Source organism: Motacilla alba, chromosome 1 (genome assembly GCF_015832195.1).
Source record: "Motacilla alba alba isolate MOTALB_02 chromosome 1, Motacilla_alba_V1.0_pri, whole genome shotgun sequence".
Taxonomy (NCBI): domain Eukaryota; kingdom Metazoa; phylum Chordata; class Aves; order Passeriformes; family Motacillidae; genus Motacilla; species Motacilla alba.
In genome coordinates, this window is record NC_052016.1 from 99,060,053 (window position 1) to 99,077,812 (window position 17,760).

Consider the following 17,760-nt stretch of genomic DNA (forward strand, 5'->3'; position numbering starts at 1 on the left):
TTCCCCGGTCCTGGCGCGCGCGCGCGCGCGGGCCCGCCCGGTACCGGCCCGGCCCCCGCCCGGCGCGCGCCGCTCTGATCTCGCCGGGCGGCCCCGGCGGCGCGCACGTCACGCGCGGCGGGCACGCGCGCGCCGCCGGCCGTGCCCGCTCTCCGTCCCGCGCGTCCCGTCCCGCGCGCGGCTCCCGGAGCGGCCGGTACCGGCTCCCGGCGGGGGGAGGCGGAAAACCAGCCCGTGCCTAGGAATGGGCTGGAACACTGGGGTGAGCCAGTGCATTGCACTGGGAGCACTGGAGGGAGTGAAGAGGGGCGGGAAGGAAAGCGTAGGGAGAAGCCGGAAAGTAGTATTGGGTGCGTCGGGAGGGAACTGGGAGCACTGGTGGAGAGCCAGGGAGTGGCACTGGGGATAGTGGGAGGGGAACTGGGGACACTGAGGGTAGCCACGAAGCGATACTGGAAGAACTGGGATGGCATGAGAGCATGGAGTGGAAGCCAGGAATGATGCTGGGAGTGAACTGGGAACACTCAGGGGAGTTAGTGAATGATGCTGGGAATACTCGTGACTGTAGAATGGATTGGGTTGGATTGGAAGGGACCTTAAAGATGGATCTCGTTCCAACCGCCCTGCTACGGGCACGGGGACCTTGGGGGGACGGGGGTGGAGCCAGGGAATGTTCCTGGGGGCACTGGGGCGAGCCGGGAAATGACACTGGGAGTACTGGGAGGAAACCGGGAGCAATGGAGGGAGACAAGGAATGATAGTGGGCGGACACGGGGAGCGCTAGGCAGTATTCGTGGGTAATCCCTGCGCCCCGCCTTCACCTGCGCTGCTCCGCGCCCCGGGCAGGAGGGAGCGGCCGCCGCGCCCTTCCGGGGCGGAGGTGCCCGCGGCAGGACGGCGCCGACCCCCGCCCGCCCCGGCGCCTCCCGGGGACGCTGTCCCGCCGCGCCGGTCCGGCGGAGCCCGGCGTGCCTCCTCCCGCCTGGCTGCGGGACGGGCTGCCAGAAGCGCGGCGGGGCCCGAGCCGTGCTGGAGGCGAGCCCCGCGCCCGCCGGCAGCGCTGGGCGCAGCACGGCGGGGACGGGCGGGACCGACCCCGCTTGTAGAGCGCGGCAGGAGCAGAGCAGGAAACCTCTGCGAGGTGACGAGCCCAAACACCACAGCCCTGCTGAGCCCGCAAAGAGTAGAAACTGCTTGGTGATAAGTAAAGGGATAAGCAGAACTCGGCAAAAAATGCGCACGAAGGAGAAGTAGAAGGGTATCATTGTTCCCTTTTTTTTTCCTAGATGCCTAAGACAACACCTTTTAGGTATTTAGGCCTTTATGCAGCTGTTGTTTTTTCATGCCATTCATACCGAGAAATTCACTCAAGTTTGCAGGAATTTTGTACGCAGTCTCAGTTTACAACCTCATATAAAACAAAGGCTCTAAATCAAATACTTTCTCAATAATTAATTGAAACTTGTTAATTTTATAGAAGTCAGTCTTTTACTAAAAAAGTCGATTTTAACAAATTCAGAATTGTATGCTTACAAAAATCCATTCCCTTCTTTGGCAGCAATCACATAAGCTGTCCCTTATTGTCTAGTTCATGACTAAAACAATGAAGTTTTTGCTTATTTTGGCTTTTGTTCTGTCACAATTACGTAGTTCTCTGGACACCATCAAATATTCTACCACAAAGAACGCACAAATTTCTAGTACAACAAGCACATAGAAAAAAATAGAAATGGAACTATTTGAGATCATTACATAAATACTAACAGAAAGAACATATGACTGTTTCTTTACAGGTCACCTTTAATGTAGGTGCATTTTATAAATTCAGCAGTTTTTATTGCTGGTTAGATGGCAAAATGTATAATTTAATGCACACTAAGTGCACTGTGGTCAAGCTAATGTTGCTGTTCAAATTCTAAAAGGACATTGGTCTAAACCCCAATTTTCATCTTGGTTACGACTAATGATTTATATTAATTTTGCAGCACCTCCCATTTTCATGCTCCTATTTACAGACCTAACACTTCTGTGACATAGGTTTCTGTACTTGCATTTCAGCTTCAAGAAATCACTGAAATTGAAAGGTGAAAATAAAAAAAAAATCCATGAAATAACAGGAGTTTTTCTCAAAAATAGCAATTCTGTACGAGTTTACACAAAACTTCTCCTTTTTTCTGTTTATTTACAAGAACAGTTACATATTAAAATAGTATCATGTGTGCATGTCATCAGTCTTCAGGAAACTAGTTTATTATCAAGAAAAAACTTCAGAAGAACTTCAGGAGCATAAAGTGATAGTTTCAAAACAAACAGGTTGCAAAGTTGTAACAGGAAATTTTCCTTTGCCTTTTAGTAAACCTTTCTGCCTAGCTATTCCAATTTAAAAGAACTTGCTTAAGAATATTCATATTTTGTAATACTTTTTCAAGTTATTTCACTTTTATTCAAGCAGTACCATTTAGTCAATCCAATCTTTTTAATGACATTGCTTCTTACCTGGGTTTGGAGTGAAAGCAAATTTTCAAATTATGCAGAAAGTTGCTTTCTAAAGTTTTCTTTCTTTAATACTTTCAGTAGTTTCTTTCATCCAGATGCCACAATCTATTTTTTTTCACTTTATTGAGTGTCCCTGTGTGCCATGCCCACATTACGTGGTGCACCTCACGGAGCATCTGTGAAGGGAAGGAGGTTCACCTGCTGAGCTGGGACCAGTTAACAGTGGTTCAGTTCTGAGCATGACCATCATGGAGATATTTCTGAAATCTTTGTTGTCTCCTCAGCTTAGGTAACCAAGGTGGGGCTGCAAGAAGCGTTTTCCTCAGATCCAGAGCCTGGAAGCAACTCATAAGTGTTGGATGGCTGCACTCCCTGAGGTGAAAAGGGCACGAAAAAGCTCCTGTCCTCACTGACTCTTTCAGTCCAGGGCAGAGGACAAACAGATACAGCCATTCCAGGCTACTGCTCAAGCAAAGCCGAGCCATTTTTCTGCCCTTCCATACACTGCCAAGAAAAACAGAGAAAATGAGCACAGCTGGGTTCTGGGCACATTCTGAGGTGAAATCCCATCCTACATTAGTCCTTTGTGCCCATATTTCCACAAAAGGCACCTAATTGTGCAGCCCAGAAGACAGCGCTGGTAGGACCCTGAAAGTTAGCACAGGACCTTGCCAACTGAGCCGTGTTTGTGCAGGGAGGACTGCAGGGCACATACATTTGACTTCTGGAGGGGCAAGCTTCTCCAGGGTCAGTGTGCAACTGAGGAGGGTGTTGAGGTCACACTTCTAGACTTAGGTACATCAAATCTTCCTAAGTCAGGCTTAAGGTGCCTGAGTCCTTTATTGGATCTTTCCTAAAGTGACCTGCTGAAGGTCACGTTGTGACTTAGCAGTCAAGCCAAATGAGGACTCTTGATCTTACTGGTCATGGATCTGTTCTGCCTATTATGCAATGTTTCACTTTTAAGCAATTTATTAAACTAATCATCTTTGTCTTTGAATATGCCATCACATTTATTTAACTCCTCATTTCTCATTTTAAAAATCCCTAAAATTACCTTTATGCTGAATTTTCTAAATTTCTTGTGTCTTTTCTGACTGCAGATTTGACCCCCTGTTCCATTGCTATCTGTTTCTCCTTCCTATTCTTCTGATTGATATCTTGTGATCCATCACTGGCCTTTCAGGATACTCCTACCTGCCCAGCTGAATTACCACATTCTCTAGATCTTACTACTTACCACACAATCTCACACCCCTTCTGATTTACTTACTGGGTCAGTACAGCTCTGTTTGAAACATCACACTCATTCTATAATAGCATTAAAAATCAAGGTGAATATGTTAGTGTGCAAAAGATGTACTTTTCTTATGTATAGACATATTTTCTGTTAGTTTTCAACCCTTATTAAGTCACTCCATTTCATCATTGCAGTGAAAATGTTGAGACTGGTCCAAGGGCAGCAGCTCACTACATGCTGGATTCTCTTCTTAAGGCAGTAATAGGTATTTTGCAGTTTAGTCCACCTTGATTTTGGAAGGTGGGAAGGCAGGATTTGAAGCTGGGCTCCAATAATGTGCCACAGTTCTCACAAGCAGGCTGGTGATACAATATAAATGAATAATATGGTGGATATCATGATTTTTGTTCTAGATTTTTGTTTAACATCTGGTTAGGTTCCTGCTTCCTATTGTGGTAGTTACTATTTACCTCTAGTAGTTCTGGCCAAAGTTACTAAATACTTCTTGGAAAAACTGTATGTAGGTGATAGGAGTTGACTCAGGCATGTGTGAGGAGTGGGAAATGGCAGAGATTGAAAAGCTGTTAATTGTATGCAGCTAACCTTCTTGAGGAACTGGTATGTGCTCTGAGTGAAATTGTTTATTCTGCAGTGTTCCTGGCTTTTCCCCAATATCACTTCATAATTGTGTCTCTCCATCTATTATATTTCTGAAAAGTTAATGAAAAGAACAACTTCTTCTCATTCTTGAGTAACCATATATTTAAACTAGTAAGTTGGTACTAAAAAGAGAAATTATTCCCTCAGTGAACAGATGTTAGTGTTGTGATCTATTGAAACAGTATTTTTTTCAGATCCTTCTAAATATTGTTTGTGAAAAGAGACACCAACAATAATTCTGAAATATGCTTTATGTTAAAAACATTTCACTGCCTGGAGTTTGTAACAGATGTACTTCATTTGAGGAAGAATATAATTAAAAGTTATGGTGGTATTCTGACAACTTACCTGCCCAGGAGAGATAACAAATTGAAGGTGAAGACAAAGCAAGTAAAATGACCAGCATCAAACTGCCCCGACAATGATTGTAGTAGAAGTAGAGTAGCCCAAAGGACAGAGGGAGACTCAAAAAACTGCTGAACATTGAAGATCACTTCACTCTTGCTTGACTTTCTTTGTCTAGATCTTTTTTTTTTTCCAGAAAACATGTATGTGAAAAAGAGACACATTTCTGGCTCTTTGACCTATCTATTTCTAACCTCTGGCAATAATGCATAATTTCTCTTCTAGTCAAAAGCTAAATGCACTGTCATTGTGACAACATATAATTCCCACATCCTTGCTAACAAAGGTGACCTTTGTTAAACAGTTTCTTAACAAAATCCTCTAAAACAACAGAGGCTTCTAAACAGATGCAATCAAACAAATGCACATCCGTTGAAATAATTTGGCTGCCATCTTCTGCCAGCTCAGGCAGTCAACTGCAATTACAACCAAGATTTGTTCATCTGCTTTACCTGACACAAGAATTCCAGTCCCTGGCTGCTGCAAAGTTATCCTCTTCATCAGGAAAGGCACAGGAATCAGGAAGGTCTTACTACTGAGACAGAGCAGTCACACAGACCATTTGGAAGACTTGCCCCATCACTGTGAAACTGTATGAAACTCATTAAGAGGAAGCCCAGCCTCCACCAGAGGAAGCTTCTCCTGGGATGAAGTGCTGTTGGCTGCTATGGTTACTAATGTGATTTTCCATTTACTCCCTTGTTCACTCACCTGCTTTCTCATTCAAACACCACGCACAAGTACCTCCAGAGGTATTTGTTGTTGGAATAGTGACAAAGCTCATTAGTGGCAGCCACACACAATCAAAGAGAAAAAAGATAAAAATTATCAACAAATAAACAGAATAAAGGAAAGTGCTGGAATCTATGGGTATTGTGAATAATATTCTGTCCTTGCTGCTTTGTGAACTTTGTGTTCTCTTCACTTTGGATTTGCATTAAGGTTGGTCTTGCCTTATGTCTCTATTTTACACCTCAGTGCTTCGATCCAGCAGAGAGCTCCCCACAGTCAGACTCCTGTGACTGTAGAGCTGAGTGGAGCATCAGGATTTAGATGAGCAAAATATTGTGGTTTATTTTTGGTATCTTAAAGGGACAAGCACATTATTTAGCTATTTTATTTTGGTAACACTTCACAGATCTTCCCAAAGGTGTTCCCACCTTTACATACATTTTTTTTCACCTTTTACACATTTCTGATCAGACAGTCCAACTGTATAGTAGTCCTACACTATGAAACTGTCAAATTGCAAATAAATTGCATATCTTGAGGCTATTTCTCCCTACCCCCAAGTATCAAGAAAAAAAGAGGTAACTTTTTTTAAAGCTTGAAAATTCCTGTCATTTTCCATGGTAATTACCAGATAGACTAGTTAGTACACCTAATATTTATCATAACGCACTTCCAGGTTAGAAAATACTTTTTGAAAATACTTAAAAGCCATAAAAGCAAGCAGCTGATCCTCCAAAAGGGTAGTAAGTAATAACGATATCACTTTCTGACTAATGTCATCTGTAAAATTACTTTTGTTTTGATGTAGCATTCAATCGAAGCTGGAAGAAATTGTTTAGTGGTTTGCTCTTTCCCACCAAATAAGGCACTAAATATAGCAATATCAGCATTCTGGGCTTCAAAAAAAGCTGTGGTTCAGGTTTCTCAAGAATATCTGCTTTTTCTCCTGACTGTGTTCAATTTGTTTTATAACTGTTTATTTAGGAAGCATGAGTAACTGCAAATCAATACATAAAGGACCAGAAATATTAAACACTACAAAAACAAGCCTTCCACTTAGATAACAATGATGCAGTCATACAGTCATCAGATTTTCCAGTTTGAGAGTTGCTGCTAGCTGGAGGACAAATTCTTAAGAAAGGGACACAGCACTGCAGATTAGGGCATTCTGACTGTCCCACTGCCTATGTACCTTTTTATTGTTCTCTCTTCCCTTTTTTGCTATTCTTGGAAGCTGCATGCTCAAGGGCTGGGAGTGGACACGGTAGTGGAGTGGTGATAGCGGGAGAATGTCCAAAATAGAGTCCTTTCTTCAGCCCTTCATGCCTCCTGAATACCCCCACCCCCCCAGTCAGTAGGGATGGAAGTAGGATGGCTGCAGTCCATTATTTTTCCTGTAGGTAAATCCCAGGTGACAGTGACACAGACTGCACCTCTTTCATTTCCATTGTCCAAAAAGAATCAGCATTTCCTCTCAGATTAGAAAAAAAAAAAAAAAGTATTCCAATATATATTTTCAAAGTAATTTTTGGGCATGTGTTCAGTATTAATGGTCTATACATGGTTTTTTCATCTGCTTGTAGCAAATATCAAAAGTGCTTTTATGGTGACAGCTTATTCAATTGAGAAATAGTTCTTTAAGATGCTGCTATGTTTTCCCTTACTGCACCTCTGTCTTTCTCATCTCCTTGAGCACTGCAGAGGCTGGGCATGGTGAGCATTTTGTGGACTGGGAATCTTGCTGTGAGGGAACAACAGCTTGTAGTGAGACTTAGCATTTTGTAGATGGATTCAATGAAGTGTGTGAGATCCCCGAAGCTTTCAACCATAACAACATTCAATTCCATCATGTCACTTGCTGTGAAACGTGTAGTGGCTACAGCCATTGCTCTTTTTTTTCATGTAAGAGTTTGTAATTCCAGTATAGTTGCTGTTACAAGTTTGTTCCAATTGACATTTATATATTAAGAAAAATTGCTTTAGTTAAGCAGGTAATAATTCCAGGAAGAATGTTTCCTCCTGACAGAGATGTATTATCACAAACGTTTACATCTTTACAAAAGGGTTCATAAAGATATAAATTAGTTGTATAAAAGGGCAAAAATAAAAACTTTATTAGCATTTTCATTGTCTTATCTTTCCTTTCCAGAGCACAGCCTATTATCTTGTAAAATATCTCTATATTATATATAATTACAGAAGTTTCAATTCCATATTCTCCTTTTTTATTCCACACATTTAAATCCTCTAGAGGGGAGTAGAAAGGGGAGTCAGATTTTTATAGAGCCTGGTATTCTCTGTGGACAAATGTAGAAATTGGCAAATGGAGCTCTGGTCTGCGTAAATTTTGTAAGCATGACAAAATTTGTGTAGCTTGCTGAGAGTGTGGAGGTAGATTTTTGTCACTATAAAGTAGCTTGCCCACTGAAACTATGTGTGCTTTTGCTCTACTGCAAGTTTGGGGGTTTTTTTTACATTTATTTCATGTAATGGCAATAAGGATTGTGTGCTAAGTAGAAAAAGAGTAATAAACAGTAGAGATGGCATCCATGCCTTGTCATGATGCTCAAAGCTGTCAGTTCTGAAAGAAAGCCCACCTGACTTACAGCAGAGTAGGAAGGAAAGGGAATCAACATCTACACAGGGTGAAAAGGCTGTTGAGGAAACAATTTTATCAAGAGGTTGTAGTTGCAAAGCGGCAGTCTTTCCTGAGATGTTCAGACTGTGCAGACTGAGGTGCCTTGTTCTGAGGAAGCTCAGGTTTCCATGTAACTGGTCCTAAGGTCTGGTCAGGCAAACCAAAGCTCTTCCTGGCTTTGTGTTGTAACCTGAAAGGCCTGTTTGCTGGAGTAGGCTGTCCTGGCAAGGGACATCAGTTACCACCTTGTTAACAGGTGAAAGCCTCTGCTGGACCCAGGCAGAAGCTGCTAGCAGGGGGTTTGGCTTTCTAGTGTCCAGAAATGTGGGACAGAAAAAAATATCCTTAGCTGGGAATTAATCCAGGGAAACCGATGTTTAGTAGTAGTGAACTTAGAGTGGAGATGGATAATACACCAAAAACCACTCAAGAGGGATGTATCAGTAGTAAGCTAACTGTTAGGAGTAAGTGCCACCAACACTATTTGGAACTCTATAAATAGACATGTCTACTAGGGCAGTCCTGCAGCAGCCATTCAGTGTTGACTGATTTTAAGACAGTTAAGGCTGCTGTTGCTTTGCCCCATTTTGATGCTACAGCTGCTGCAAAGCTGGCTGGTGCTGGAAAGGAAGGGCCAAGCTGTGACAAGTGCATGGTTGGTATCTTCTATAACTAGTGCTTTAACATCCCCAGGTGAAAGGAGAGAATAAAAAACTATCTGACTTTTTGAGTATGCTTCTTTGCTTCCTAAAAGAATTGTTTACTGGTAGTTTACTGCCTAAAATTAAGCCACCATTACAAATAATCTTCAGTGTTACTGCAGAAAGATCAATGTGCTGAATTTTCCTATACATGGAGATGGAGCTGATTCAAAGCCACATAAAGTAGGAGTTCTGTCCTGAGTGGTACAGGCCTGCCCTGATGCATCTGAACTGGGGAGTGCATGTGCCTGTGTGACATTTCTAGAATGAGTCCTATAATGGGAATTGATTTATAGCTGGATAGGGGAGGGTTTGTTCATATTTTCATCATGCTGTTGGAGTTCTACAATTAGCAACTACTTTGCCTCCTCTATACTGAGAAGCACATGAGCAAAGAGGAATTTCAAATTTTTGCCTTAGTTTTCCATATTGCTTAGAGAGAGGAGTAAGGGAAATGTCAGTTTTTCCACTCTTCCTGCTATGCCCTTCCTCCCCCTTTGGAAAGAGAAGGTGGCTCAGGTTAATCATCAAAGGCAAGTTATTAAGAACCCAGTAAAGGGATAAGAGATTTATGAAGGCTTCCATGCTTTAAGGTCATGAGTCAGGGATTCCTTCTTTGAAATACTTAGCCCTTAGACCTCCTTCCCATCTTTGCTTGCTACTGTGCAGTTCCATTGACATTGGTGGGCTGGCACGTGGATAACACATGAATTTTCTCCTAATGATCACCACACTGAATCAATCTGAATGGCTTCTTGCATTTCTGTAGAGCTGCTTTGAGCTTGAGGGGTGGTGACAGTGAAGACAGAAACAAAGTCTTATGAAAAAATTTGACCGAGTCTAGGGCAACCACTAGCCAGAGAGAAGAGAGATGAGGGAAAGGGAGTAGAGAGAGCAAAGGTGGGTAGCTCTTATCAATTAATTTCTGACATAATTATTTATAAATGTGTATGTGGCCACATGCATACAAACTCCTTTTTTCTGTTTAACAGCAGAATTACTTTAGTGCCAGTCACTGTATACACACACACACACACACACATAGACAGAGTGATACAAAATGATGGCACCTTTCTAATAATGGATAGCATTTCTAATATGATGCATTACATATTTGTACATATAGCACATATACAAGATGATGCAATGCAGATACACATGAATTACACTGTTTGTAGAGATGCTGCTAAAAAAGAATTGGAATACAGAAGCTAAACTGTATTACTACAGTGTATTACATATCCCTTAAGTGTTACAGTTATGGGACATAAAAGCTAATTTTAGTCAAGAAGCAGCATATGTTGTCTGAGTTCCACGAGTAGACTGCTGCCAGTATGCTTTATGCTAGTGAGCCTAAAGAGAATTTGGATGGCCCCATTACAGTTCTGTAGTTTTTAGAAAAGCTCTTAATGGCACTGAAACCCTGGATAATAAAAGCATTTGTTAAGTCATAGACTTTCTATTCAGTCTCATACCCAGCGCGCAAAAGAAGGCTGTGGGAATACTGTGTTACACTCAGAAGAATTTTAAAAGCAAACAAACAAAATTTTATCTCACAATTGTGCATCTGCTAGTATCAGGATATATTTAGCTGTGTTTATACAGAAAGTAAACAGGTAATTGGACTTCAATGAGAATCATTGATGGGATTTTTTTAAGAAACTTTCTTTTACAGTGAAAGCACGGTTGGGCATTTTTTACTGCATTAAATTGGAAACTGCTTGAAATATGAGTATTGACTTGGTTTATTCCTGTGTTAATCACATAAACAAAATGCTATAAAATAACTTTACTAAATAATGCAAGAAAAGAGCATTTAGTAATAAAACTCATCTTCAAAGACCTACAGAAGTACTGAGGTGCTGCATATGCATTTAATGTCTTAGAAATGCACTAGAAAGCCTTGTCTGGAAGCCTGGATGTTTATTTAATATTAATTGGTGGAAAAATATGAAAGAGCAGATAGTGAGACCCCCCCCACTTCCATTACACATTCAAAGATGCTCTTATTCCAATACACAAAATTACTTGAAATAGATACTATTTATTGCAGCTTTTACTCAAGTATTATTTTTGCTATAAAAACATAATTGTGCTTCCTTTTTGCCCAGCAATTTTCCTTTTGTGATGTAATGATATGGTTCTGCATAATGTCCTGCACTGTACAGGGTTTCCAGGTGTTTCAGTCACTGCTGACAAAACCTGTCTCTTTTTTGTGCAGCCTGGTATGTCGGTCAGGAAAAGGTGAAGACACTGAACTTACTGCCATGACTAAGGTGAAAAAAGTGCTTTCTGATGAAACATCCTTTCCTTTTTCAATAAGCTTAAATGTTAGTCTTCCTATGCTGATAGGCTGCCAAGGCTTTTATTAAAATCTGGAAAATTTGGCACGTTTTCCCCTCAGACCTGAGTGGATTGTTCGTACATCTGATGCAGGCACATACGAGGCAATGGATTAATTGTGCTTGAGTTTTTTGTGCCCTTGACATTTATATCTTAAAAATCAAACCAGCCTGGAACTGCACAGCACATTGCAAACACGAGGTGTATCCCTGCAGACTTCAGCTACTTAGCATTGGTTTAGTGGTAAGGGGCAAGTAGCTGTAAAGCAGCATAACAGTGCTCTTTTCACTTGTATGTCATATTTAGAACCCTGAGCGTGTGTTCTTTGTGATAGGTAAGTATCAACAATATCACAATTTGATATCTGTCCCACTCTGGTTACTTTTGTTGTGATCTGCTCCAGGGCAGGATTCAGCAGCAACCTGACAAGGGTGAGGTAGGGGGCTCCAGTTGTAGCAGCTGCAGAATATACCCAATACCCTGCTAATTATTTTTTAGCTTCTGTTCAACAGGTAAAGAAATTTTTAGACTGTTCTAAACTACAATGGTAGACTGGAATGGGAAGGGAAGGGGAAGTTAGGGGCAATCAGATATGTCAAAATGGCTTGTTTTCTCTAAATCTGTCCAGTAAAAGTCATCTTTTGTATCAGCAAAATAATCTGGAATGTTAAATAACAAGAAAGGAGACCCCAGGAATGCCTCAAAACATGATTTTGGTCCTCTTTGTGGAAAAGAACTATAAAAAATATGTCTCCACAGTAGACAGAGGAATGGAGTGACTTTCTAGGATGCTCTTAGTTTGAGATCACAGCCTTAGAAGCATTACAGAGCCAGGAATGCAAGCTCAATTTTGGCCAGATTTAGAGAACCACTTACCAAATGTAAATCTCTGATGAAAGGGAACAATAAGAAGGGAAGAACAGTTTTCTGGCATCGAGCAGGCACTTCATTCCCTGGAAAAATCATTCTTTCTGTTAATATGATTTATAGGATGCCATCATGATTGATTATGCTGGAAAATCTGATACTAAAGTTGTGAAGATTCTCACGTGAAAGGAAGAGGCCAAAATGAATCTCTATATTGGGGACAATAAAAAATGCAAGAGTCAGCTCTATGATAATGTTCTAGGAATACTGATGGAATTTTATTAATCCTGCATGGTGTTGCCAGTGCAGAAAGATCATGGCTGGAAAGCTGCCCAGTGGAAAAGGACCTGGGGGTGCTGTTTGACAGCAGCTGAACATGAGCCAGCAGTGCCCAGGGGGCCAAGAAGGCCAATGGCATCCTGGCCTGTACCAGCAACAGTGTGGCCAGCAGGAGCAGGGCAGGGATTGTCCCCCTGCACTCAGCACCAATGAGGTCACACCTCAAATCCTGTGTTTAGTTCTCTGCCCCCCCTGCAAGAAAGACACTGAGGGGCTGGAGAGTGTCCAGAGAAGGGCAACTGAGCTGGGGAAGGGTCTGGAGTTGATGAGGAGCATCTGAGGGAGCTGGGGTTGTTTAGCCTGGAGAAAAAGAGGCTTAGAGGGGACCTTCTCACTCTCTACAACAACCTGAAAGGAGGCTGTAGCCAGGTGGGTGTCACCCTCTCCTCCAAGGCAACCAATGATAGGACAAGAGGAAATGGTCTCAAGTTGCACCAGGGGAGGTTTAGATTGCTTATTAGAAAAAAATCCTTCACTAAAAGGGTTGTCAAGCACTGGAACAGGCTGCCCAGGGTGTTCAAAAGATGTACAGATGTACACTTGGGAGTTGGCTTAGAGGTGAAGTTGGCAGTGCTGGGTTAATGGTTGGACTCAATGATCTTAAAGGTATTTTCCAACCTAAATGCCTCTATGATTCTGTGATTATTATGGGACTGTTTTCTTCAAGGTAACAGGTAACACAGCAGTTTCATGTTGAGTCCACAAGTCCAGATGTACCAAACCCACAAATCTTGGTATATCATTTCAGCTATATTTGATTAAAATTAGATCATTGAATCCAGTTCAGAAATTTCTGCCTGTTCACCCAAACTACAGTTTCATGAAACTAATTTTAAAATATGCTTGTAGTACCATCAAAATGAGGGTATCTTCACTGTTCTGCACACTACTGGGGTTTTCCTTTTTTTTTCTTTCTCTGTAATTTAAACTTTTGTGACTTTTCTACATCATTCCTTTCTCAGTTGGGTATAATTTTATATGTTTACCAGTTTTCCATTGGTGTCATACAGGACAGAAAGTCTTCAAGAAAGTCAGGGTAATGATCCCTGCCTGGAATTTAATGAGATTTATATGTTACTTTGCTGTTTGGCCTAAACAAGTAACAATTTAACAAGTATTCTTTACCATAGCTGAATATGCCTGGTTTTAATAAATAAACCCAAAAAAACCTACTAATGAAATTACTAGCCTCATTGTGGGTTAATGCTCTTCCAGTTGGTTGCTCTTCTTTGTTGATTTCCATTGATAGGGAGGTAATTGGTTTGTTTGCTAAGAAAGCTGATTATGTTTCCCAGACAGAGCAGGAGGAGGGTCTGAAAGAGACAGATAATATGTAGACCAGAAGGATCCCCACATGGGAAAATACCTATGACCTGTGCAAAGTCTTCATTAGTTTAAATTCTGTCTCTCTTACATACTGCCTTGCCCTCCATTACTTATAAATGCTGAAGGTGGTGTGCACTGCTGTGTTATCATCCAAAGAAAAGGGAACTGGAGGAATGAGATATGTTTAGAGAGGCTGAAGTCACTGAGATTGAGCATGGGAACAGCAGCCTGAAGCCTAGAGGGAGAATCATGGACTGTAGCCAGTGAAGGCTACAGGTACTCAGGAGAGGTCAGAGTTGTGTTTAACCTAGTACTTGCGAGAGCCAGAATCTCTCCTTTTCTTTATCTGTTCCCTTACAGACAATTCAGATGGGGTAATTCTGTAAATGATTGCCTGAACAAGCAGGACCAGGATCTGCTACTTCTTGCAAAGTTCCAACATAACACAGAAGGAAACCAGACACACCTCTGCACACTAATTCAAGTCCCACTTGAAGAAATTTTTAAAGCGAATCAACCAGACACTCCACCAAGCAGAGGAGGTCTAAAGCATTTATATCCTAGCCACTGCCCTTCTGTGGCTAAGTTTAATCTGTCAGTTCACATCTAGTTAAACTATGAAAGAAAATCAAACACTGTTGCTTCAAAGGCAGAGTGAGCTTGATACTACCTGGTATGTCAAGCCAGAATAGCTGACATGCAAATTAGGATCCAAAGCACTCACTCTTTTATGCTCAGCCAGGTGCTAGCAAGATCAAAGGGACCCCTAAAACCTTTGAATTTATTGAAGGGAAATTGGGGAATTTGGAGGTTACAGAAGGGCAGAGAGACCCTAAGTAGAGACATGGGCAAAATTGCAAAAGACAGTGATTAAAAAAACACAGACATTTTTTCCTCACCCAAATGATATCTCTTGGTCAACATTGCATTAGTGAAATTCTGAAGAATCTCTGATTGACATCTTTGATATGATGATGAGGTTTCTTACAATTCATCTTCAAAATTATTCAGAGTATAAAGGACTGGGATAAAAGGGCCTCTGAATACTATAAGCCATAGGCTTTTTCCTTTGGTTGGGACTGGAAGTCCTAGGGAATCTGGATACTAAGTCTGAAAGTTCCCTTAAAGACTATTTTCTAAAATTAATACCCCATCAAGATAAAGACCCAGGGAAGTAAGATAAATATTTCTGTGTAATAGAATATTTGATTTTTTTTTAACCACCTCCTCAAGTGATATGGAGCTCAGCATAGATGTATTTTGCTTACTGTTTCCTCTAAACTAATAAGATTTTTCAGTCTTTTAATAAACATTGTCTTGAGCAAAAAAACTTGTATCATACTCTTGGATTTTGGATTTACAAGTAGAACCATTTCAGGAATGAAACAGCATAAAATTTATTTATAAATAAATTTCTAAAGGATAAGACCTTAAATCATTAAATCCTAAAACATTAGATGCTAAACCTCAGTGTCTTCCAGTGAGTGTTAAACAAGAAAGCAATGACAAAAAGTGCTTTCTCTTCAGTATCTTGTTACAAGCACATGGACTATAGGATGTAATTAAAAGCTTGACCAGCATTAACACATGATATCACACTAAAAACACCATCAAGAATGCATTGAAATTGGCTAGCCTGCTAAGCTTTTTCTCTCCTAGCAGTGTCAACAAGAGCATCAGAAATGTTCAGCCTTGAGAAGAGGTGACTGAGAGGGGACTTTGTCAATGTCTGTCAGTATCTGAAGGGAGGGTGTCAGAGGATGGAGCCAGGCTCTGCTCAGTGGTGCCAAGCAATGGGACAAGAGGCACTGGGCAGAAGTTGAGGCACAGAAAGTTCCACCTGAACATGAGAAAGAACTTCCTTACTGTGTGGGTGACCATGCACTGGAACAGGTTGCCCAGAGAGGGTGTGGAGTGTCCCTCACTGGAAATATTCAAGAACTGTCTGGATGCAATCCTGTGCAATGTGCTCTGGGATGATCCTGCTGGAGCAGGGAGGTTGGACCAGATGACAACTATGATCCCTTCTAATCCAACCTATTCTGTGACTCTGTGATTCTGTAATATCAGGCTCTACTGTAGCTGCCCAAGAATAGGCTTTTACTGGAAAAATTGATAAGTGGTAACCAATAGTTTTCATCCAAATCTGCATTACATAAATTTTTACATAACATGCAAGGACTAAGAAAATATACTAGGAATTTCAATGCCTTCCTAAAATATTTGTCCCTTCTATATATAAAGAGGAAGTTTAATAGTTCATTTTTTGTACCATTGCCTGTAATATACTTTGTCTTTCTTGTCATAAAACAGCACTGTGAGGCAGAAGAAGTACTTTCTCCTCACTTGCCAAAGGGATCTGAGAACACACATCTGTGGTGCATTTTCTGTGTTGTTTTATGTCTTGATTTTACTTCAGATTTTCCAAATGCAAGTGTACACCATGGCATAAAATCTAGGAGTGCGATTTGACTTATATTTCAATGTCTGCACTGTAAGAATTTTTACCTGAACAAAGTGAGCCCCTGCCGTAATCAATGAAGACCTAACCACTGCAGGCAGGGAGTTCAGGGAGGCTGTCAGATCACCAGATGTGTTTCCCTGTAGACACGTGTCTGTATGCAGACATTTCCCCTGTAGACACCTACTGGGGGAACCCCAAGTGCTACATAACCCCAGGTGCAGCTGGATATGCTGATACCTCTGCATCCTGGCTGAGTCCATGACAATATCCAGCGACAGCCCTTCTCACAGGGTGTGCCCCGTGGCTGATGGAGAATGGACAACTGAGCCAAGGAGTCTGTGGCTGGTGTGGGAGCTGCAGTGGCCCTGTATCCCATGTGGCATGGACAGCTGGGGTCTGTTGGTCTCTGGAGCCCATGCAGCCTCATCCTTCAATCCAGGTGGTCACGGACCAGCTACTGGGTGAGGCAGATAGGGAACAAAACTCTGTCAGGAAATATTCTGGCTGTTATCCCACCCTCTGTCCTATGGGATAATACAGATAAAAACAGTATGATTCAGATCAGGTCCCATGGGAGTCAGGCACTGAATCCCACTCCTTTGGGATTTTGTCTCCACATGAATTATTACAGGTTATAGAGAAAGTCTTAGAGGCAGAATATAAACAAACTCTGGGATGCCAAATCTTAGGCTAATGTTTTACATCAAAATAATCCATCTTGATGTGTCTCATGATTATTTTTATTTTTCTTAAGTGCATTAATTTAAAACACTTCTATGAGATATAGAAATAAATTTGAACTGGCTGTTAACACTTTACATCTGTTTTCATTGAACCAAAAATCATTTTGGATTCTGCCATTTTATTAAGGAGCACTGACATGTCACAAAAGAAGAGACAGAGTGGTGTTAACGTGTACTTTGTGCCTCTGAGGAAAGGTGCTAAATTTGCTCAGTCTAGGAAAAACAGGCAACATATTGTATGCTGGTCTTAGCACAGGTAGACAGAAAAAGGGTATGCTTCTGACTCAGGCTGGGAGGGGTATGGAAGGACGACTGTGAAGGAATGTGTGCATTCAGTGCAGTCAAGGATGACACAGGTGTTTTATGAAGTTCAGTTTATATATGTTATATCATGCAAAGCAGATGTAAAAAAAAAGCTTTAGAATGTGCTGCCACCCTGATTTTTTAAGACTTTGCTAAGCCTTCTGATGTTTGCATTCCTGTAACAAACTTTCTCTCACACAGTTCTGTAAACAACTTATGTTTTGCATTCTTTCATGGAGGAGGAGAGAATTGATGGACTCTTGGTCTGCCCAGTGTCATTGGAGAGGTGGCACTGTCACCCTCCAATCCACTGTCACTTTTAGAAAACTATAAATGTTGGAGTCAGAAAATATAAAGGTCCCTCTTTTTTGTTCACCTGGAGAGCAGCAGTGTCCATGTCTTTTCGTGTCGTATCACGACAATGTGCAGCAATGTGTAGCTAGATGGTCACTTTATATAATCTCTGCTCCCCAGCGTTGCACAGCACCTTGGGTACCTTCCCC